The sequence below is a fragment of the Nuphar pumila genome, chromosome 7 (genome assembly GCF_984573655.1).
Source record: "Nuphar pumila chromosome 7, dmNupPumi1.hap1.1, whole genome shotgun sequence".
Classification (NCBI taxonomy): domain Eukaryota; kingdom Viridiplantae; phylum Streptophyta; class Magnoliopsida; order Nymphaeales; family Nymphaeaceae; genus Nuphar; species Nuphar pumila.
Window position 1 is genome coordinate 5,956,797 of NC_143255.1, and position 24,019 is coordinate 5,980,815.

Below are 24,019 nucleotides of genomic sequence, written 5' to 3' on the forward strand. Positions count from 1 at the left end.
TGATACTTTCAATAAAAATTTGATACACAAATTCATTATGATCTATGAGTTAAAAATCAAGAAAATATCCCTAAAAATTGAAAATTTCTGTAGCATAACTAGTTCATGAATAGATTGCGGTCTATGAATTTTAATTCACAGCTCGGATAAAGTTTAAACCTGATCTTTATGAAAGATTGTTTCAAATATGTCCATCTTCTTACAATAAATTTTAAATAATTTTTTTCATTATGTAAAGTTGTTGAATTGATGCTTCTTCGATGGGATTGAATCGGACATGTATGTTCGATGAACAAAAAATCAGAAAGCTTAATAGGTATGTTCTCTCAGCTCTAGACTTTGATTGTGGCAATGTTTATGGCAATTTTTAGCTAACACGTTCGTGCATCTATTGTAAAAAATTTAGATTTTTATTTATTATAATATAATCGAGACATAATTTACACCGACTAATAAAATTCAGTCACTATAGTTTCGAGTTGAAACTCTTGTGATACATGTGTCGAAGATTTGAAAGATGACCAGTTAGATAAGTCTTGGTTCCAAAACTAAACCAGATGAACACACTAATGGTTGAAAACCAATGTGCACTTCTAATGATTTATGATGTGTGATGATTATGGTTATGCTGAATTTTAATTGCACAATTAAATAAATGCATGTTACGTTTTACGTATTAAAATGAGTATGATATGCAACATATGTTATGATATGATTATGAGCATGCATTATGATGAATATTTACTGTTATTATATGATATGTTATATGAATTGCATGATGCATGATTTATTGCTCTTGAGTAAGCTTCAGTTCAAGGAACTGATCAGTGCTTGAGAGCCCAAATTTATGTGTTGCATATGCCCATATGGCTTGTGCCTTGTGTGTATACGACAGTGGAGATGAGGTCAAATGATATTCTTGTACTACAAGGCATGTGTGTGACATTCAAGTATATTGGACTACTCAGTTATGAATAAGGGAATTGTGAGAACCCATAAAGTATTTATTGTACACCAATTTATGAACATATCATTAACATATAGCCTTAATAAAGATAACCTCATACTTGATTATTCCTAGTACCTTGAAAGGGTACCGAAATGCTCAAGATCTAACATCCAAAGTCTATCTTGGAGAAGATAGAAGGTACAAGCTCCTAGCACATCATTTGTTGTTTTATGGGCAGAAGGTCTCACTTGGTCTCTAGTTATATAAATTAGGGAGTCAGACTACCAATTTGTCCTACATGGTATGACCTTGTCTCTGTAGACTTGTAGGATCAATCTTGTTTATGTTGAGTCTTTGAGTTTTTTTCTCGGTTGTAAATTGCTCCCTTTGGATTGCTGACTTAAGTTACTCATTCAGGTTATTAAAATAGAGAGGGTAATAAACACTCGAGTGGTCTCAGCTAAAGTGATGAAGTGAGCTTGCGAGTACCAGCAGGGGTGTAAGCAAGAAAAAAAATTAATTAGTTGATTAAGATCACTTTACATTTATGCAGTTATGTTTATGTTATCATTTGTATTGAAAACATGTTTGTGATGACATGATATTTAATGGTGACATTATGATAATGTGTTTTCTAAAATTAACTGCCGTTGAGATTTAGTTGAATGTCTGCTATTATGTGTTATGTATTGTTATTGATATATGTTTATGTATGCTTAGTGTTGTGTATGCATGCAACCTTAATGTCTGTCCTACTAAGTTTTGGTTGAGAATTTGATACTCTACTTTTATAATGCATAAATAATAAATGAGCTAGAGCAGTTGCGGGATGCTACGAGGGTGCCATGCAAACCAATTATTGATTCCTAGGAGACTATTGAATTTTTATATTTGTTTATTTTATTTAACTTAGACTTATAAATAATTGATTTATAAAATAAATAGATTGAATACTTATAACTCACCCAGAATGTTTAATCAATTTTAAAATAATATTTTCACTGTTATTTTAAACTTTTTAAATAAAAAAAGATTTGATCAATGGAACGTCTTATCTCAAAATTTATTCTAGGGAGCTAGTAATTAAACACCAGTGCTTACATAGATTGACTTCTTAGAGCTTGATTCAATTAAAGAAATGCTATAGACAAGACCTCATAAAAAAAATTAATATATTTTTGGGATAAGTTTTTAGAGCGTCACTGGAAGTGTATACATGTAGACCATAGAGTTTTAAACTGTAGATACTGTAACAAATTCATGAACAATGTAGCACCACTTGGCTCTTAAAGGGATATATGATGACATATATATAGGGTTAATATTGGCTACTAATTAAGGTATAATACTAACAAGCTAGAAGTTACATGTGCAAATTGTATCGACTTAATCTAACCACATAGAGGTGCTCAATCATAATTTTTTTGCTAAGGATCAAGCTTTTAATCATATTTTTTTATGTAAAAATGTGATCTTTTGAGTTACGAAATTTTGGGCCAGTTGATTTTTTGACCCCACATAAAAACTTAATTATTTGTCATAATTACATGATTCCAAACAAGTTTTTCACTAAACAAACAATGTAGATCACATCTATGTAGTTAGATTGAGTCGATATAACTTGCACCTATGATTTCTAGCTCATTAATACCGTACCTTTATTAGTAGTCAATATTAACCCACATATATATAAAAGAGTGAGAGAGAAGGTGGTAGCTGTTAATCACTTTCCCAGTTAACCACCAGCTAATGGGATTTTTAATGGGGGTTTTTCATGTTTTTTTTAAATCTGCCCATATAGATGAGATCAACATAGTCAATTTACTGGGTTATGATACCTGGATCATGTTTTTTCATAAAAAACATGATTTTTAAGCCTTGAATATTTATGAAGATCTTAGACCATTGATTTTTAAACCTTATAAAAGCTTACCTGCATATTAGAATCGTAAGATGCAAAAGGTGATTCCTATAATATCAAGCATATATAACACATATGTACAATCAGATTTAAGAAAAATATGAAATGAATTTTTTTTTTCAAAAGCCTGGTTATCAGTTGAAACTAGTTATCTGGATTTGGAGTTTTGTTGGGAAGCCCATCCAAGATATGAATCCAGACATCTTCTTAGCTCTTTAAAGTTTGGGTCCCCATATTTACACGTAAATCTAATATGTTCCTCTTGAGGCTATTTTTAGCTTTTACAGATTCTAAATTGAAAGCCACGCACCAAATTCAACAGATTTTCTAGCCAGATCTGTTAGGGGGCTTATCAAATCCCACTTATGATCATCATACTTGCACCTTCAATGTATGTAGTTTCGAGAGGTTCAGCTGATTGCTTCCAAAGTCATGATGCACCTGATAATGGGCCCTTCTAAAACAACATTTGATGAGATTGCTCTCTTTAAAGTAAGAGAAAATCCCCACTTAGATTGGTTCGGAGACAAGTCTTTTCTTTTATAGTCATGCTGGGGTTAGTCAGACCCGCACCAGTTACAGAAGGTACCATTGAGTTTTGAACTTGCAATGTCTCAACACAAGGTGACGTGCACTAACAGCTCTTACTAGTGTTGTTAAAAGCGTGCCTTGAAGCGCAAAAGGAGTGCCTCACCTTGAGGCGTGGCCCTCTACGCCTCAAGGCGTGAGCCTAAGGAGTGAGTGAAGATGAAGAAAAAGAAGAACAAGAAGAAGAATTCAATTATCTAATCAGTTTCTAAGAAGAATTTTAAGAAGAAGATTTCAATTATATAATCAGTTTCTAAGAAGAAATTTTCTATATAATCAGTTTCTCGGTTATATAATCAGTTTGTCAATTATATATGTAGTTTTTTTCAAAGCTATATAATATGTTTCTAAGTTATATAATTAGTTTGTCTTTTTATAGTTTTTTTAATTCAGTAGTTTTTTTCATAGTTATATAATTAGTTTCTCAATTATGTAATCAGTTTCTTAGTTATATAATAAGTTTCTCAGTTACTTTTACATGTTAATCTCATATTTTTTAGTACTTATTTGAGATTTTTTATTTCTTATTAGTTGTTGCTTCATCAATAAAACATTTATTTATTTATTTATAGTTTTTTTAAATTTTTCAAAAAAATATTTGAGGCGTACACTTTATACCTTGAAGCATATGCCTCGCCTCAGTTTTTGGTGGAACACCTCGCTATGCCTCAAAGCTTTTCACAACATTGTCTCTTACCAAACCAGCTGAGCTCCGGTTGATGGCCAAGATAAGTCTTGCCATCACAAACACAAGAAAAATAGCCTCCGAAAACTTTTGAAATTAGTGCAGATAAGGACTCTTAAATAAGGGACACACCATTTTTTTGCTCTGTGGCCAGTAACGCGAGTGACATACTTTTTTTTTGAAAGGCAAGCTCGGGTTAGGCAGACCCATCAGTTACTATTCAACGTAACACTGGGTTTTGAATCTGCAACGTCCCACAACAAGGTGACGTGCACTAACAGCTCCTACCAACAACGCGGAGTCCCGGCCCATTGGTACTCAAGTGACATACTTATGACACATACAAACACTAATTTTTTCATTTTGAAATAATTTTTACTAATATTTTCAATAATTAATTTTTTTTTATGTTTTTGATCAAAAAGTATTTTTCAATTTATTATTTAAATAAACAATCAGTGTCCGCTTGTCCTGTTGTGACATAAGATAGTGAGTCGTGCCCTCCACTTAAAACAGATCTTGGTGATCTAGTCATTGAACAAAGGCATGAAAACATGGGAGGAGGACTTCTAGTATTTGCAATAGTGAAAGTGATATTTTAGCCATTGCAGCAAAAGGTAGGGAGCTAAGAGAGGTCAAAGAGCCAGTAACGTCATTTTCTTAAAAGGGTAGTGCAGGTCTAAGATCGAAGCTAGCTAAAAAACGAAGGAATAGAATTTGGTGTAGTGATCGTTGACTAATTGACATCTTTTTCCTATGATTTTAGCATTTGGAAGCATGTAGTGAAAGGTGAACCTATTGGAGATTTATGTCATGAATGCAAGATATGGTAGAGGTTAGGTAAGAAAATGGGTCACTCTTACCTTTAAGTTACATTGGTAAATAGAAGAATATAATAATTGGGGGGAAAGTTTGGTATACTCGAGTGTATCACCGGCGTGATGTGCTCTACTGTTTTCTGACACTACATTGGTGCCTGTAAAAAAAAGTTTGTTTTTTTTTTTTTGTTATCAAACAAAAGTGAAAACTTAACCAATCTGTGTCTCCATGAGGAGTATTCAACCAAATTGGCATTCTATAAATGGTTTTTGATGTCATCTTTGCCAGAAGCCATGAGAGTATACATGCTTGAGCTTGTACACTCAAGCATAACAAATCAGGCACCTCCAAACATGGCTATCCTCCTAGGTTAGGGGGACTCACAGAGCAAAGTTGTTTTGACGAAATTCGACCCAATCGATGTGTTCAGCATAGTCAAAATAGTAGGAATTACCGACTCTCATACACAATTGATTTTTGCCCCCCCCCCCCCCCCCCCCCGGAGAATTTGACACATAGTGTTGAAGAAACATGATTTAAAAACCGATTCTATTAAACCAAACATATGAAAAAGTGGTAGTTGTGCAACCCTTAGTGCATAACTACCTATGGGATCACGTTGGCCATCCATCGCAGGGCTTGATGGATGACCAACACAAAAAATGTAAAAAAAATATGCACAGGAAGCACATTTTAGACTTTTCACCGCAGTTTTTGACTGCCACTAAAGGTCCCAACAGAAAAATGGGACATTTAGCTGGGTCAATAAACTGTCACTAAAAGTCTATTTTTTTGTTGGGCCCTTTAGTGATAGTTTTTTTTACCGCTTTAAAGATCCCATTTTCTACTCTGGCCTTTAGTGGCGATCAAAAAACCGCTGCTAAATGGGCAAATCACTTTTTTTTTTTGTGGGGGTGGTCCCGTAGGTAGGGTGTGCAGCTACCACTCACTCCCTAACATATATATCACATATGGAGGGTCAGATGTGCAACAGTAGTAGATGGTGGATGATTAGGTGCAGCAGCATCCTGAAAGTGTGCAATCACAAAGCAAATTCCACACAAGGTCCCCGGTCCTTCAATCAGAGGATGTCAGGGTCTTGGTTCTAAGATACTCAAAAAGCTCCTCAAGACACCAATGGGGGTTCCCCTTGTGTGGTAGGGGCAGTTAGTGCACGTCACCTTGTGGAGGGACGTTGCAAGTTCGAATCCCTATGGTATAGTTATATCACCGGTAGGGGTCTGCCTAACCCCAGTTTTCTCTGTCGACAAACAAAAAAAGCTCCTCAAGACATGATTCTTTTGCCCACCAGTTTGATCTAAGATATGAGGCAATCAATCGCACCCCAAGGGTTGAACCTTACAAAAAAAAACTGTTTGATTTTTATTTTTTCAATAGTACTTTCAACTTTAGGACATATATTAATTAATTTTATTTATTTATTTATTTATTGGCCAGCTAAGTCCGTTTCATCTTTTTATCTGGATTTTTTTTGCCTACCGCACCAATGCAGGGCATCAGTACTGACGTTGGAGGGATTCTCCTTTTTTCTAAAATACACCATTGTCCCTCTCCAAATAAGTTTGGCCATGCAACAATCAAGAAATAGGTAACTTATGGATACCTCCTCTTCCCGGCAAAGAGCCCACCGACTGACCAAAGTTTTTTTTTTTTTTTTGACAGATAAAGCTGGGGTTAGGCAGACCCTAACAGTTATACAACCATACCATTGGGATTTGAACTTATAACTCCCCAACACAAGGTGACGTGCACTAACTGCTGCCAGACAAGCCGAGCCCACGTTGGTATTAATCAAAGTAATTCCCAACCTCTTCAGTCTACAGTGGGCAATCTATTCTCCACCGCAAATCTCAAGGTAAGCACTTCTCTTGGGGTATGATCTCCATGCCATCAAAGGGGGCTCCGCTTGTCTGCTAGCAGCTGCTAGTGCATGTCACCTTGTACTGGGACATCGTAAGTTCAAATCCCAATGATATCGTTGTATAACTGGTAGGGGTCTAACTAACCCCAGCTTGCCTTTCAAAAAACAAATGATCTCCATGCCATATGTATTGATGTAGATCGAACTGCACACCCTTCTCTCTACATGCCTCCCACGCCTCTCTAGCAGAGAAAGAATCATTCTTATTCTAAGTAAGCACATCTTCACTATCTTTCTTCCTTTGTTGAGAATTGACAGCAATTTGCATCACCTGGGTCTGTAATCACACAATCCTGGAGGACAGAGCTTGTGAGAACACATTTATCATCAAAATCAGGGCTGATTGTTTCACCAACAGTTACATGTTGAATTCGTTTAATAGCTGGGGGATTAGAATTTTCCTGAATCACCTTCATCACAAGAGGGAAATCTCCACACCACGGTTCCAGCCAGAAAGATAGTTTATCATCGTCACCTATGAGTCATCTAGCCCCGTTTTCCAAAATACTTTTTTTTTTAAGGAACCATTTTCCAAAATACTCTTGCTTTTTAGAATGCTCTTCCATCCCCATGAGCAGCCCCTGGTGTTCAAAGTGACACATATGGTCCTTTGATATTTAACGGTCACTAAACTGGGACCATTTTCTAGCTTTGAAGCTACCACCAAGCCAATTTAGAGAGTAACGTCAGATTAATTCATATCCTCTACGTGTTTCAAACCCAACCCAACTTCTTTGTGAGGCTTACAAAACAGTCTCCCACTGCAACAAGTGTGAAAAGATCAGGTGCAATATGATTGCACAAATATTTGTGATTTAAGCATCTGATCACCCTTCATCTTGGGGACAGGGCCTGTCAGTTGTGGGGCCCAAGGTCTGATGGAGGGCAATAATGTGCTTAATGCACAAATTTTGTGCCAATGTGATTGCACCCGATCTGGACTCCCAACAAGTGAGCACGATGAGAATTATGAAACCTATCCCATAAATAATCTCATTAACTGTTCCAATTGTCAATGATTTTTTGAGGGAGGTGAAAAGCCGACATCCAGAAAATAAGATAGGAAGAAAGAACTACATTGATAAGAATTATTCTACCTGCCATAGACAACTTTCCATTACATGCTTCTAAACTCCTTTGCACTTTTGAAATGTGCGGAGAACAAAGGTAGCAGTAAGATGAACCATGAAAATAAACACACCCAAATAAAGAAAAGGAAACTAATATAATTGCCAACCACAAATGTATCTAATATGAAGAGTTCTGCCAAGATTAAAATTGAAAGAAATGAAGGTAGATGCTCCAATATCTCCAAGAAATGTTTGAATGTTTAGGGTTCGTTTTCTTGTCACGGAAAGTGGGCACTTTCTGTGGAAATGCGTGACGGGCGTATGTTTTCCCCGGCCCCATGGTGACAAAACAAATACTGGAAATGTGGGAACCACGGAAAAGGAACCCCATTTTACATGCTGGACCCCCCTTTTCCGTGGAAAGTGGTCCCATGCGGGTGTCCAATTCTGTTTCCGCAGAAGAAGAAACTGCAGAAGAGGTGCCACGACTTTCTCTTCCGTGACATGCAAACAAACCCTTAAGGCATGTTTGATGGTTTGTCCAAGTTTGGACAAAACGAATAAAAAGAACAGAACATAACATTGGTTCTGTTTGTTCTGTAACAATTGTTTTAAGTCCAACGTTTGTTTGGTACACAAATGCAATGTGTTAAATGTCCATTGTTTGATGACAATGTGCGGGCAATTTGGACAGTCATGGATAATGGGTCAAATTACTTCATTTTGGATCGCATGACCCGATCTGTTCACCATTTTACATGTTTTAACAAGTTTATTATGGTTTTTTGCCTGAATATGGATCCAATTACGCAATTATATCTAAAATCATGATTTTTTGTCTTGAATATGAATTTAGAATTAAATTTTTGCCCAGAATATGAATATTTAATGAAATTTTTGCCATGAATATGGATTTTTGCTCTGAATATAGATTTCAAATTAAATTTTTGCCTCGAATATGGATTTCGAATTGGTTTTTTGCCCCGAATATAGATCTCGAATGAGATTTTTGTCCCGAATATGGATTTTTATTTTGGATATGAATCTCAAATATGGATCTTAATTTGGATTTTTGCCCCGAATATGGCTCTTGAATTTGATATTTGCCACAAATATAAATATCTAATTGGATTTTGCCCCAAATATGAATTTTTGACCCGAATATGGATTATCAACCAATATATTCAAGTCAAAGTGGATCATGGTTATGGTTGGCAGAGTGCATGCTAAACAAGTTCTAAGAGTGGCTTATCATATGGTTTCAAAAGATGGACTTTAGATTCCCGTCACTCTACCTGGATTGGGGGTTTCAAAAAACATATTGATTGCATTGTTAGTTATGCTTTCATTATCAAAATATGTCTTAGTAAACTCCTTTTTCAACCAGGCCATTTTACATGTTTTAACAAGTTTATTATGATTTTTTGCCTTGAATATCAAATTGGATCCAAATACATAACAGAAAAAAAAAAAGCTTAAAATCTAAAAATCTCGGATTGGATCTAAAAACTAAAAAATGTTTCATTCATGACAGATAACAACAAAAACATTATTTTAGTTTATTATGCACTATTTGGGACTACACATCGCAACTTTGATGCAGAATCCACATCATCACCATCTTTGACATGTAACTGAATAACATAAAATTATCAAGAAAAATATACAAATTTCATGTTGAAATCACAATTGTTGTGCAACCATGCCAGCAATAATAAAAAAAAAAAACTTGTATTACAATGGTACCCTTACTCTGCAGTTTTGAAAGTATAATGTCTATTGCACTAAGTATCTCACTAACACTTCCAATTATCACAATGATTCTATCTGTTCTTGAAAAATATTCACTGTTACGGGACAACTGAACACGAGTTCCAGATTGTAAATCCAACTGGAAGATTGTTGAACCACCTTTAGCCAATGACAAATCCAGCTGCTGCATTTGACACAAACGATATAATTTCACGGACATCCATAAACCTACAGTTTTTGTGTTTCGCAGCCTTGCAGTAAGTTGAATGATGTGCTCCTCAAAAAATCGAAGTCCTGTTCTGGAGCTTCAAGCAATATCCCATCACCCAGTCCATCGACTAGAATGGCACCCACATCACTTCCAACACCAATGACTAGATCATCTCTGCAGAAACAAAAATTTAGTCAAAGAGGATAAAACATTTTAAACGCCTGAAATGGATAAACTCCATGGAATTCAGAGGCCACCAACCTGTAAATTCCTGCTGGGAATTGTAGATGGTGAATTACAGGAAAATGCATTATAATATTGAATTCTTCATTAGTTTGACATATAAATGAACATTCATCTCAATTATGCAAAAACATCATTATTCACAAAATACTTTTACAAAGACACTGAATCATTAAAATACTTTTACAAATAAGATGCCTAATGAGTGGAGGAAGAGTACTTTGGTGCCTTTATATAAGAATAAGGGTGATATACAAGATTGCACAAACTATCGTGGTATAAAACTCATGAGTCATACTATGAAACTTTGGGAGAGGGTGATTGAGTCTAGGTTGAGGAAGGTTGTCATGCTATCGGAGAATCAGTTTGGTTTTATGCCTGGAAGATCAACTATGGAAGCTATACATCTTCTTAAACAACTTATTGAAAGATATAGAGAGAAGAACAAAGATTTGCATATGGTTTTTATTGATTTAGAGAAGGCTTACGATAGAGTACCTAGGGACGTTCTCTGGTGGACAATGATGAAGAAAGGTGTTTCTCTCAAGTACATTAGTATAATTAAAGATATGTATGAAGGAGTAGTAACCAATGTCCGCACTTGTGGAGGGGTGACAACCAATTTTCCGATAACGGTTGGGTTACATCAAGGATCTGCTTTAAGCCCTTTCCTATTTGCGATAGTGATGGATGAGCTTACGAGATCAATTCAAGAAAATGTACCGTGGTGTATGTTGTTTGCTGATGATATTGTTTTGATTGATGAGTCTAGAGCTAGGGTTAATGCTAAGTTAGAATTATGGAGACAGACATTGGAAGCTAGAGGTTTTCAGTTGAGTAAGAGTAAGACTGAATATATGGAATGTCGGTTTAGTAAGCAACGAAGTAGTGATGGGAGTGTAGTGAAGCTTGGTGAGCAAGAAATACCGGTGAATGATTATTTCAAATATTTGGGATCCATCATTCAAAAGTATGGAGAAATTGATGGAGATGTAAATCATAGGATAAAGGTTGGGTGGATGAAATGGAAAAGTGCAACTGGAGTGCTGTGCGATCGTAGAATGCCATTGCGGTTGAAGGGAAAGTTTTATAGGACAACTATTAGACCCGCTTTACTATATGGTACGGAATGTTGGGCTGCCAAGAGACATCATATTCAAAAAATGAGTGTAGCTGAGATGCGGATGCTTAGATGGATGTGCGGAAATACAATAAAATATAAGATTCGGAACGAGGAGATACGTAAGAAGGTAGGTGTTGCACCCATTGAAAATAAGATGCGAGAGAATCGTTTACGGTGGTTTGGACATATTCGGCGAAGGCCTAATGATGCTCCAGTTAGAAGGTTGGAGAAATGGGAAAATATATTAGTTAAAAGAGGTCGGGGTAGGCCTAGGAAGACTTGGATGGAGATGATAGGAAAGGATATGAATGCTTTGAACCTCACCGAGGACATGGCATTGGATAGAAATGATTGGAGGAAAAGGATTCATGTGGAAGACCCAAATTGAATTTCTTTTTTGGTTCATATCGCTGACCCCAATTGTTTTGGGATGAAGGCGTAGTTGTTGTTGTTGTTGTTGTTGTTGTTGTTGTTGTTGTTGTTGTTGTTGTTGTTGTTGTTGTTGTTGTTGTTGTACTGAATCATTAAAATTCTCACCCCTAACTCTGTTAGTTTCTTCAGTGAGTTTCCCTGAAAGCTCAAACGACGGCTTTTGCTGCATTTCAAAAAACTAACCGGTAAGATGTATAATAAGATGATGTTCATATCATTAATCAATACAAGATGCCTTCAGCAAAAAACCTGAATTTATATTAAATTCACAATCCGACAATACCTTTTGTTTGGCCTCTAAAGCCTCCTCAGCACCCTTCATCTTAGTTACTGAATCATGATCACCATCCTTGCTAAAATAAGAAACATGTGTCAACATCAGAAAAATTACAATAAGTGGATGCTTTGTCTAGAGAATATAGTGTTGGTGTATGGAATATTATCCACCTTATAGTGGGAACAAAAAGGGTATTTGTAACACCAAAAAAGGCATTCATCTCTAAACTCATAATCCAGCCTTTCTTTTCAGATGTTGCTTGAAATCCATAATGTTGCCTTCCCATCTTGTCACAGTCTGGTTTTGGCAAACCCAAATTTCCTTTTTACAAGAGTTGAAAATTTACAAGAAACATGGGTCTTCAACCATGGTCTTGATCTAGAGTAGAGTAAGGAATAAATAGAACAGCATGCGTTGTAACCAATCAATTAAACTTAGCCATAAAAGCATCCATAAAAAGGACATTATCAAAAGGCTGCCTGCTATATTAAGATTTTCTGCCTATGCCATGCTTGTAACTTGATAACACAGAAGGCAGCCTTATGATGTCACCCTCATTAACACATGCTAACTATGAAGATCAGTGACAAAAAACATACATAGGAAAATGGTGTGACACAGTGACATCATCCAACGAGCTTGATGCTTCAAGTGACCAGACCATAAGGCCATGAGCATGTAAACAGAGATAAAATGCTCAAAGTCTCATTCCCTATCTAACAGAAACTGCTTGAAAAAATAAAACATTATTTAAAACAACAATTTCGATAGATTCCTAACTAGCCTGACCTCCACTCCTGAGAGGGGTTAAAAATTAAAGGAAGAAAGATAGTTATATTTTGCTAGGCCAAGATAACTTTCTTAGGATTCAAGTATATAACAAGAAAAGAAACGAAAGACTGACTAATTATTCCTTCATTAAAAACACTAGATCTCTCTCTCTCTCATGCATTACATTCTTAGAAGCACATGCATAACCCTAATCGAAACCAAACCATTAATGATATTATAGACAAAAAGATTTTCATATTCTTAAATTCTCATAAAGCAAACAAAATTCACACCCAACTGCCAAGATTTCAATTTTAACTGTTATCATATTTTGTAGCATCAAGTTGATGACATTTTGATGAACAATGAAATAAACAAATGAGCTCCATAAAGAAAGAATGAAAGGGTTATTGTTAATACCTTAAAACCTCAACTTCCAAGGCCAAAAATCAACTTGTTTACGCTTAATACCAAACTAAAGATTATAGTGTATACTTTATGTGCAGATGCATATGAAGTCAGAAGAAATTACTATCAATAAACACATGATAGGTCCTCTGTCAGTAAAACCACAGAAGGCAAACAAAGGAAAGAGAAAAACAAAAGGCACACTACAATTAAATTCTTCTCTTGAAAGGGATTCATGCAGTAAGAGCAGAAGAATAACTACTCATTGCAAAAGCTGAGAAGGCACTAATGAAGCTAAGCCAATCTCTGAACTTACCCATTTTACCAGCTTGTCATAGCTCCCTGCTCATGCGAGTGTGCATTTCCTTATCATATTTAGTTGATGATATGCTTCACTCATATCAACTTACCCTAATATTCTTATATAGGAAAATAACATATTTTGCCAGAAAAATAAAGCATAGCAGCATATTGATTTAGATTGCTATCCTATTGATGAATTGTGCCATGACAATGATTTGCTGTTTCTGCTCCTTACACTCTGACCAGCAGTAGACAAGAGAATAGAGATGAAGACAAAAGAAAGGTTGGGTTAATGAAATAAAGAGAAAGAATGATAAAATCTAAAATGGAAATTAGATCATTGACTGCACATCACCAATCACAAGCCAATACCTTATGAGAAATTAGATAAAAAGAAACTGTTGCAGTGCCACTCATGCTAAATAACACAATGCTGCAGATAGAGGGAATTTGCAGTGTAGGAAATATATCTTCAAACATAAAATTTTCTACAAGATGAATCCAGTAAAACTCCATAAATTTTTAAAAAATATTTACCAGTATCAATGAAACCAATGAGTCAACCAGAATGACAAATGGTTATCTCCAAAAATCATGAAATAAATTAACATGTTTATTATCCCCAAAACAAGCAATGATTGAAGAAATCAACCAGAATGAAAAATGGGCATCTTTTTATAAACCAATAACCATTGAAATAGATCAAACATCAAGATGGTAATCTCCCAAATCTAAGAGAAACCAAGTAAATAGATGAAACTAGAAGAGGACTATATCTAAGAACTTATTGAAATAAGCAGTATGATATCTCTAAAACAGAACATAGCTATCTCTAAAACTAAAAGGAAACAAATTTAACGAAATAAAAGATGGGTGTCTCTAGAAACTAACCGAAAGCAAGGAAATCTACCGAAACAGAAGATGGGTATCTCTAAAACTAGCAAAAATACAACAAAAAATGACAAAACAATAAGATGGGCAACTGAGAACTAGAATAAACAAAACAAATGGATCAAACAGAACATGATCATCTCTAAAAACAACCAGAAAACAATGAAATCTATTGAAACAGAAGACTGGTATCTCCAAAAACACCAACACTAAACACCCGTTGCACGTCTACACATTGATTAATCAAAGAGCAAAAACCAGATAGAACGGAGCTGCGTCGGAGATCGGATCCCCTTTACCACCGGGCAGATCATTCTCTGTGAATTCCTTCTCTAGGGCTCGATCGATGATATCTGCGAAGCTGTCCTCTTTCGCTGTGGCGTTGCTCCCGGCGTCCGGCTGATCCTCGACGGTGAAAAAGCGACGGACGGAGGCAGACGTGGAAGAGAAGGAAAGTAGGAGGAGGAGGAAGACGAGGAGAAAGGAGAGGGAAACAGAGGCAGATCGCCGGGGGGTTGCAGAGGGCGACGGGGCTCAAAGAGGCACGCCCGTCGAGACAAAATGAACGTTCCCCTCGTTCCTGTTACTTTTGTAACAGGGGGGAGGGTGGAACGAAAATATCAAGTGTATAAGGAAGCGGCAGACGCACGGAACGCCGTCCGCCGCGTCCAACGTTTGTTGGAAATCACGGTTCCCAGCTAGATTTTTGTCTGAATCACACTGGGAAAGGTGCATCAAACATACCCTTAGTGTCCCGCAGGAACAGTGCATCATCGCGTAAAAACTGTGGTTCCACCTGAAGTCATAGATAGAAGTCAATCTTCTAGTCAAACGTTCCATGACGATCAAGAAGAGACAAGGGGATAGCAGGTCCCCTTGTCTAATTTTCACTAGGTTCTCTGTTAATCATGACTGCAAATGTAGGCGTGGAAACACATAACATGATGTTTTATATCCAACTTTGATGGAACCCAAAAAATTTCAATGAGAAATGAAGAAATTCTCAATCAATTTTGTCACAAGCCTTTACTAGATCAAACTTAAAAAGAATAGTCTTCTCCGTGCTACCTTTTGAAGAGTGCACAATCTCGTGTGCTATGGCGATGCTCTCATGTATCGATCTGGCCTTCTGATATTATCTTTTGTAAAATGAGATGTATTCTGTTGACCAGTACCTTCTAATTAATCTTAAAAATGACATTGCATAGGTTGATTGGCCCAAAATCCTTCAATTTTTGTCACCTACCACCTCCGAAATTAAAGCAATGTTTGTAGCATTTATACTTTTTAAGAGCTAGTCCATCCCACAAAAGTTCTTTATAGTAGCATTCATCACATCCTTGCTGAGAATATGACAATATTTCTGATAGAAGAAAACCGAAAAACCATCAGGGCCCAGGGCGCTATCTCTTTTAATTTCAAATACAGCCTTCGACACTTCATCTCTAACCAGAGCAATAAGATATAAATTATCTTCATGACTCACATTATGATCAGCCACCCCCAACAAAATCACCCTGCAAGATGTATGGTTTCATGAATAAATTAAGAAATAAAGTGTGGGCTTCCTGCTTCAACTCCTCTTGATTAGTTAATATGGTTTCTTCCTCTGTTTCCAAGCATCTAATGTGATTCTTTTGAAATTTCTGTTTGAATTTGTCATGAAAGAAAGTCGTGTTCTTGTCTCCCTCCGAGAGCCACAGAACTCTGGACATAACCAAGCATTGATGCAAAGGCATGCGTTTTCAATTTTCCCTGCAATTTATCCATTTCCTTATACAGGTGCTTTTTCCAATCAACTAGGTCACACAAGTTATGCGAATTCCATTCCTTTCTCCGATGGTTTATCTCATCTAGTTTTCTGACCACCTTAGACATAGGCACAACTTTAACAGATAATGACGAGCATCCAATCAGACTCCAACAAGCCCTTCAGTAGGAGGGACGTCGATCTTCCCTTCGGGGGTCACCCTTTTCCTGGTCCGATAAGCGTTCTGACCTCGTCTCCCCAAGCTGGACCGTGCCCTCCTCACTTTCAGTTAATCGGATACTACTTGGTTTACTCAGTCCACTAGTCATGCCTTAGTAAGTCTACATAATCGAGCTCAAGCATGAACTAACCTATGAGGATTCACATCAGGTGCCAAACCTCCTTTCTTTCAAGTCCACACCAACCTAGGGTAAGCCATTAATGATAGAAAATTGATTTTCTTTTCAAACAAATTCTTTCCCCCCAAAATATTCTATTTCATTTTGAACCCAATTGTAAAGCTCTTTTAATCAATGACCCGAGGACTCGAGGATGCAGGATTCAGATTATACTAGAGATTTATAAAAGAAAAACTTCAAAAAATGGGACACAAGGATACAAAATATTTTGTTTTTTTCAATCAATAAAAAACTGTTTTGAAATATTGTAATAGTAAAAATGAATTTTTTAAATAAAAATAATGTTGTACGTGTCCATGTCAGCATGTCTGAGTGTGTCCCCTCATGTCACTAAAAACTAGCAGCCAAAATGGCATGTCCTTTGTGACTAGGGGTGTCAACTGGTCAGGTTTGGTTTGGACTCACGTAGGGTTAACCAGACCTATACCTCTTTTGAGATGCTGGTACCGGGTTGAATCGGACCCAACATAAGAAAAATCATACCTTGGGTCATCATTTTCAATCTGATGAAACCGTCGTCGAAACTCTTGCATTTGATCTGATGAAAGCAGCAAGAACGCATCTTCCATTTTCCTTAGGTTAGATGAGAAGAACTGGTGCTTTCTAGAGTTGACAACCTTGGGGGTCGTTGATCTGTGACTCGAGTTGTTGAAGACAGTGGAAGAGTAAAAGCTGCACTCTTCGTGGTGATGCTCAGTTCCACTGGAATTGGAAAAGAGATCGAGTAAAGCACCAATATCCAGATCCCATGCACCTACAGCATTGTGCCATTCATCTGAACAGTATGTGCTAGATACACTTGACTGTCCATCAGTGGAGCCTTGTACCTCAGTGGATGGCTTCACTCCCTATTGAGTCCATTCTCTACTGCCATGTATCTCAAAACAACTGTAGTTACTAGGCTAATGATTGATTGAAGAGAACCATTTGGTGAATACTCAGGGGCTTGGAGAACTATGACTAAGCAAGTGAAAGAGTTAGCTTCAACAGCATCTGAAGCAGAAGCAAAGCTGCTATGTTGTCTGCTCTCTGTTTTCTAAGTCATTTTTTGAGGTTTGTTGTCATCAATGGTTGTCAAATAAGCAAGTCTTCATATTTGATGTGTTCATTTTGTTGGATCATAAATCAGATCACACAGTTTCGCAATCAACATCATGATATAAAACAGCATATAAATCATGATTAGCAGTAGATCGAAACAGGAACAGGGAGCAAGCATGGCATTTTTCGCATCAGACAAAAATCCAGACATATGCAAATGCACAAACAGATGCAAAGAACATAATAAAAACAACAGAAACATGTTTAGATTATGTAAAAGGCTAGGGCGTACGAAAGTACTCCCCTTAGAGAAGATTTGCCCCCACATACAGTGTGAAACAAAGTCTGACGTCCTTTCCCCAGGATATAATAGCCTCGACGATCAGACCGGTGCACTCTGATGGATCGTTCGAAAACAACCTCCACGAACCAAAGTTGCAGAAAACACCCTTTCGGGATAACTCAGGAAAGAGAGAGAGAAAAGGAAAAGAAAATCGCAGAGCTCTTCTTCAACGTCAGGCATCTCGAACATCACAACAAAGCAGTGGATTAGCGACGACCACATTCCATCGCTAACAACCTAAGCGATGGATTAGCGACGATGAGGCGACAGTATGCTTACGTCGCGAATTTTTTGACGCTAACTGGCGATGGAATAAATTTGTCGCTCGGTCCGTCGCTAATTGCGACGGAATAACGAGCGATGCATTTCATCACCAATCCGCTGGTACTAAATGGCGACCTTGGCTTGGCAACGGATTTACGTTCATCGTTAAGCCGTCGCTAGATTTATATGTATAGCGACGGATGTTACCGTCGCTAATCCATCGCAAACACGAAAAAAATAAAAAATTTTATTTAAAAATTAAATACCGAGAACGGTACAATTTATATTTCCTGTACAATTTATATTTTCTGTAAATAAAAAACAAACTACACAAAAAATTCATATAAAAGGAATCTACAACAATTAATCGTTACACCTTAAAATTAACAAATTTAATTATTTACAATTCAACAATTACAATTAGGAAACAAAAAAAAATAGAACTTCTTCAAGACAGTTCTCTAATCATCGCCAAGATTTTGTGCGTCTTTTTGTTTATTGTCTTTATCTGTCTCTTCAGCTTCGCTACGCTGATTATCGCTAGCAGCTTACACAAGAAAAGAACAGTCAGTATTGATAAACAAAATATAATCAAATAAATTGCACACTATATGTGATTCTATCATGTGCTCATATGTGTTCTAAGGCAATAAAAAAACTTTATATGTGATTCTATCATGCTCATATGTGCTTTAAGGCAGACAAAAAACTCTATATGTGATTCTATCATGAATTATATGTGTTTTAAGGCATTAAAAAAATTTTATATGCGATTATATCATGCTTAGATGAGTTTTAAGGCAGCTAGAAAAACTCTATATGTGATTCTACCATGCTCATATGTGCTTTAAGGCAGGCGAAAAGCTATATATGTGATTCGATCATGCTCGTATGTGTGCTAAGGCAGTCAAAAAATTGAATATGTGATTATAGCATACTCATATGTGTTTTAAGGCAGACAGAAAAACTCTATATGTGATTCTATCATGCTCATATGTACTCTAAGGCAGGCAAAGCAAAAAACTTTATATGTGATTCTATCATGAATGATATATGTTCTAAGGCAGTAAAAAAACTCTATATGTGATTTTGGCATGCTCATATATGTTTTAATGTAGTCAAAAAACTGAATATGGGATTATAACATGCTCATACATATTCTCAGGCAGTCAAAAAAACTTTATATGTGATTCTATCATGCTTATATGTGCTCTAAGGCAGGCAAAAAACTTTATATGTGATTATAGCATGCTCATATGTGCTCTAAAGCAGGAAAAAAACTCTATATGTGATTCTATCATGCTCATATGTGCTCTAAAGCAGGCAAAAAGTTATATATGTGATTCGATTATGCTAATATCTGTTCTAAGGCAAACAAAAAATTGAATATGTGATTATACCTGAGAGGAACCTGCAATCGGAGATCCCCTGTTCAGCACAAGATTGTTGATCTCATCTCAGAGAAAGGGGGTGACGGTGTCCTGAAAGTAGTCATTCATTGTATCCTTAATGATCTGTCATACATCATCACCAGAAAGAATAGGCTACTGCTTGGAGCTTATGTCGACGGAAGAAGTCTGTGAGCCATAACTGGAAGAAGCAATAACTGGTGAAGTGTTCATATTACTCCCAAACCCGAACACGCGACCTTTTTGGGGTTCACCTGCTGCAGTCGCCCATGCTCTAGGATCAAATGATGGATGCTGAGTAGCGTCATCGTCATATCACTCTACCATGTGTTGCTCATATGCCTCCTATAAATTAATGTTCAAAGTATGCATTAATAATTAATGATAACATTATGATAATTTGCATGTTGCAATGATTATTAATAGAATAAATACATACTGTTGTCATTCTCGCCTTCTCTGATACGAAGACTCCCGTGGTCTTTTGTTTATGTGTTTCAACAAACACATCTTTATATGGTACAATGTCTCCTTTTTCTGCTTTCTGCAAAGTTAAAGGACAAAAGATTTAGTTCACAAGTTTGCAACAATACTTATAAAATTAATATTATATATTGATGTGTTACCATTTTCTTCAGGTGGCTCCCAAATGTCTTAGATCTACCTGTGTGTAGATGGGCTTTGGGCATTTTCGCTCGATTTTGTGCAGCCTTCGCAAAGCGATTTTGAAATGCATCTCCCGCCCACTTATCGCACATTTCATCCTAATAATCTCTTCTGATAGTAATAGGGTCATGGTCCTTCCATTGTAGTGGATCATCTATTACGCCAGATGCTTTTTTTGCTGCAGTCTTTATATTGTGCAGCATGTCTGCAAATTGATTGGCAGTCATCTTCTGCCACACTTTCCTTGCATCATTTTCTTCCACCGTAGTTGCGAAGCGATTCGAAGCCTACAAATATTTTCAGAAAGTTAGTAGACATTACTTAAAAACTTTCAGCACCATCCATATATTCATGCGATAAGATTCTACAAATCGATTATTCTTACAAATCTTGCAGGGACACCTAATCTGACCTATGGGATCCACTGTACTGACACTTGTCGTTGCAAATTCAATAAAACTTTCAACATCATCCATATATTCATGTGATAACTCATTGTCCACTATCATACGATACATCTATTCACGGTTTGCAGTCATTTTCTTATGATGTTACGAATAATAGCCTAACGAATTAAAAGAAAACAATCAGAATGCTACGATAAAGAAAATATCAAATTTATCATGCAATATATGATGTCATACAATAACAAGAATTTTGATGCATGCATTGATAACTTAATATTTTCATGTGCAAACTATTAATAACATGATACAATCATTTGAAGCATGCTTTCATTATAATATTTCACATGGAAGTCATAATCAAATTGAAAGTAACTACATGCAAGCACAAATACAATTATATCAAACATTGCAATACATCGTAATCATTCATATCAAACAAATGGCAAACATGTACCTGCAGCAAACACGCTTCAATATCTCACTAACTACTACCATGCCTAGCATGGACTCCGTACTCCAAAAATAAGAACACTTCCATATTCATACACTAAAATCACGCTCAGCATGATCTCCGAACCCCAACAAAAAAACCCAAAATAGCAACAACTAAGTGAGTGTGTGAACAATAAAGTGTTACATCTAATAAATTTAATAACATGTGATACGCTTGCATCACTTACTCAACACGGGTATTTACCCGATTTGTATTATTTTTTGTCGCTCACTTACCACAGGTGGCTGAGCACGAGCTGGTTCCGTTCAAAAATCTGCACAAAAATACGTTGTTTTAAAATGAAGTCACCAAAAAAAAAAAAACTCTTCCGACAAGGGGTCGACTCCTCTGTTGTTCCAGCAGGGGGTCAACCCCCTTACCGAGCATAGAGGGTTAACCCCCTGCCGGAAACAGCAAGGGGTTAACCTCCTTGCCGGAAAGACGTCGTTTACCTGTCTCCGGGCGGCGGGGCCTGCGGACGGTGGGACCGACGGATGGTGAGACCGGCGAACGGTGGGAGTGGGCGAACGGCGGGAGTGGGCGAACGGCTGGAGCAGCGAAAGAAGAAAAGGAAAAGCTGTCTGGGATTAGGGTTATTTGAAAATTAGCGACGACTTAATTCTGTCGCTAAGCCAACGTAAATCAAATTTACGAAATGAGCGACGGACTATAGTCTGTCACCAAGTTCGTCGCTAAGTAGCGACAGAACAACTTTTCTCGCAAACGTCGTTGCCAAATGGTGTGGTTGTAACGACAAAACAATATGTCGCAAAAAGTGTCAATAATTAGCGACGGACTATAGTTCGTCGCTATTTCTGTAAGCTTCGTTGATTATAGCGACGGGTGTTTTTCGCTCGTTAATCCGTCGCTAACAACACATTTTCTTGTAGTGGAATCTATCTACAACCCTGTCTCTAACCACGTTTTTATAACCCACGAACGATTACAAAGCGTGGAAGGAACCCGTTACAGAATCCGAGGGGACATGACCCATAACGGACTTCGAAGGATCGAGATCCGTTGCAGAATTTGAAGAGCCATAACGGGCATGAACTACAAGGAGTCGTGACCCATTATCATTTCTCGTAACATGTTACAAAATCCAAATTTCCACAGAAACTTTAGGCAAAAAGGTAATTTGGTCTTGATTGGATATTGCCCTAAAGGGCCAATTACCCGAACCCGAGCCCAACGCGGCACGACGGGCGGGCGCGCGCGCGTGTGTGTGGTAGTCATCCCAACTACTTGTTCTCAGGAACAAGTATAAGAGTTTACATGTGGCTTATAAATCCCACAACAAACTCAAGCATAATCAATATGGGACTATTCCACGTCATCAAAACCTTTCTCCTCCAAACAGCCCATGTTTCACATTTGAATTCTCTCTTCTCTTCCTTCTTACACCTAACATTCCCCCACAAATTCAAAGAATGAAACGGGAGGAAACCAAGATGCAAGATAAGACAATCTGCAACAAGACATATCATGCTTTCATCAATGGTACCTTCTTGTTTGAACCACTACCTTAATCGACTAACTTTACTCCCACAGGAACGAAGTGAACTGAAGTCTTGAACTTGAACCTTAGGTGTAGGAGTGTCCATTAGCAACAACACGATAAAGGTTCTTGTTGTAATCTTTAGGAGCGGCGCGCTAAAGACCATGCGCCTGAATCCTGTTTCATGAGTGACTTCAGGAATAACCCAATTCCTTAAACTGCGGCCACACAGTCACACTCACATAGGTGGGCTTCTCTAGAGATACATTGCTAACATCTCGCGTAGAAGGCTTTCAACCCATTCAGAGTTTTAACTCTTCCTTAACTTGCAAATACAACACCTTTCCAGAGTAATCAAGGGAACAGACACAGATACATAGTATCTCATAAATAAGGTGTTATCCAGTTCACCCTTCAACTTGTTATTACCACATTGAACCTACTTTGTGAGATCCCCACTAGGATAGGTTGGGTTGCTACTGTAGATGAACTACTGATGAGTTTCAGTCTCATCCCCTCTCTGGATTTTAGGACCAATGACTTATCTAGTTCTTTTGTTAATGGATCAGTTGTGTTCTCTTTGGATCCAACATAGTCCACAACAACCACTAACTGAGACACTAGTTTCCTTACAGATTTTATTCTGACTTGGATGTGTCTCCTTTGCTTTTGGTTATATTTTGTGTTTTTAATCTTTGCAATAGTGGCCATATTATCACAATACACAGATATCGAAGGAATTGGTTTGCACATTAAAGAAAGTTTCTCAAGAAGTCCCTTTAACCATTCAGCTTCCAATCCTGTGACATCTAAGGCACAGAGTTCAGCTTCAAAAGTAGACCGAGACAAGATGGTCTGCTTTACTGATCTCCAGGCGACTGCGCCGCCACCCAAGGTAAATACATACCCTGTCACGCCATAACTATCTGAGTTCATGGCTATCCAGCTCGCATCACTACATCCCTCAAGAACTGCAGGGAATCTCTTGTAATGCAAACTCAAGGAAATAGTTTCTTTCAGGTACCTTAGTACCATGTCCAATGCCTTCCAATGAGTGTGATTTGGACAACTTGTGTATCTACTTAATTTTGTCACGGAGAACAAAATATTCGGTCTCGTGCAATTTGCAAGATACATCAAACTTCCAATAATCTGGGAATACCTTAATTGAGACACAGGAACACCAGTCGTATTCTTATGAAGAGGGATAGAAGGGTCATATGAAGTTGCTACAGATCTTCCTTGGTTATAGCCAAATTTCACAAGTACTTTCTCAACAAAGTGAGATTGATAAATGACTATTTCCTCAGCTGAACGAGTCAACTTTAAGCCTAAGATAACATT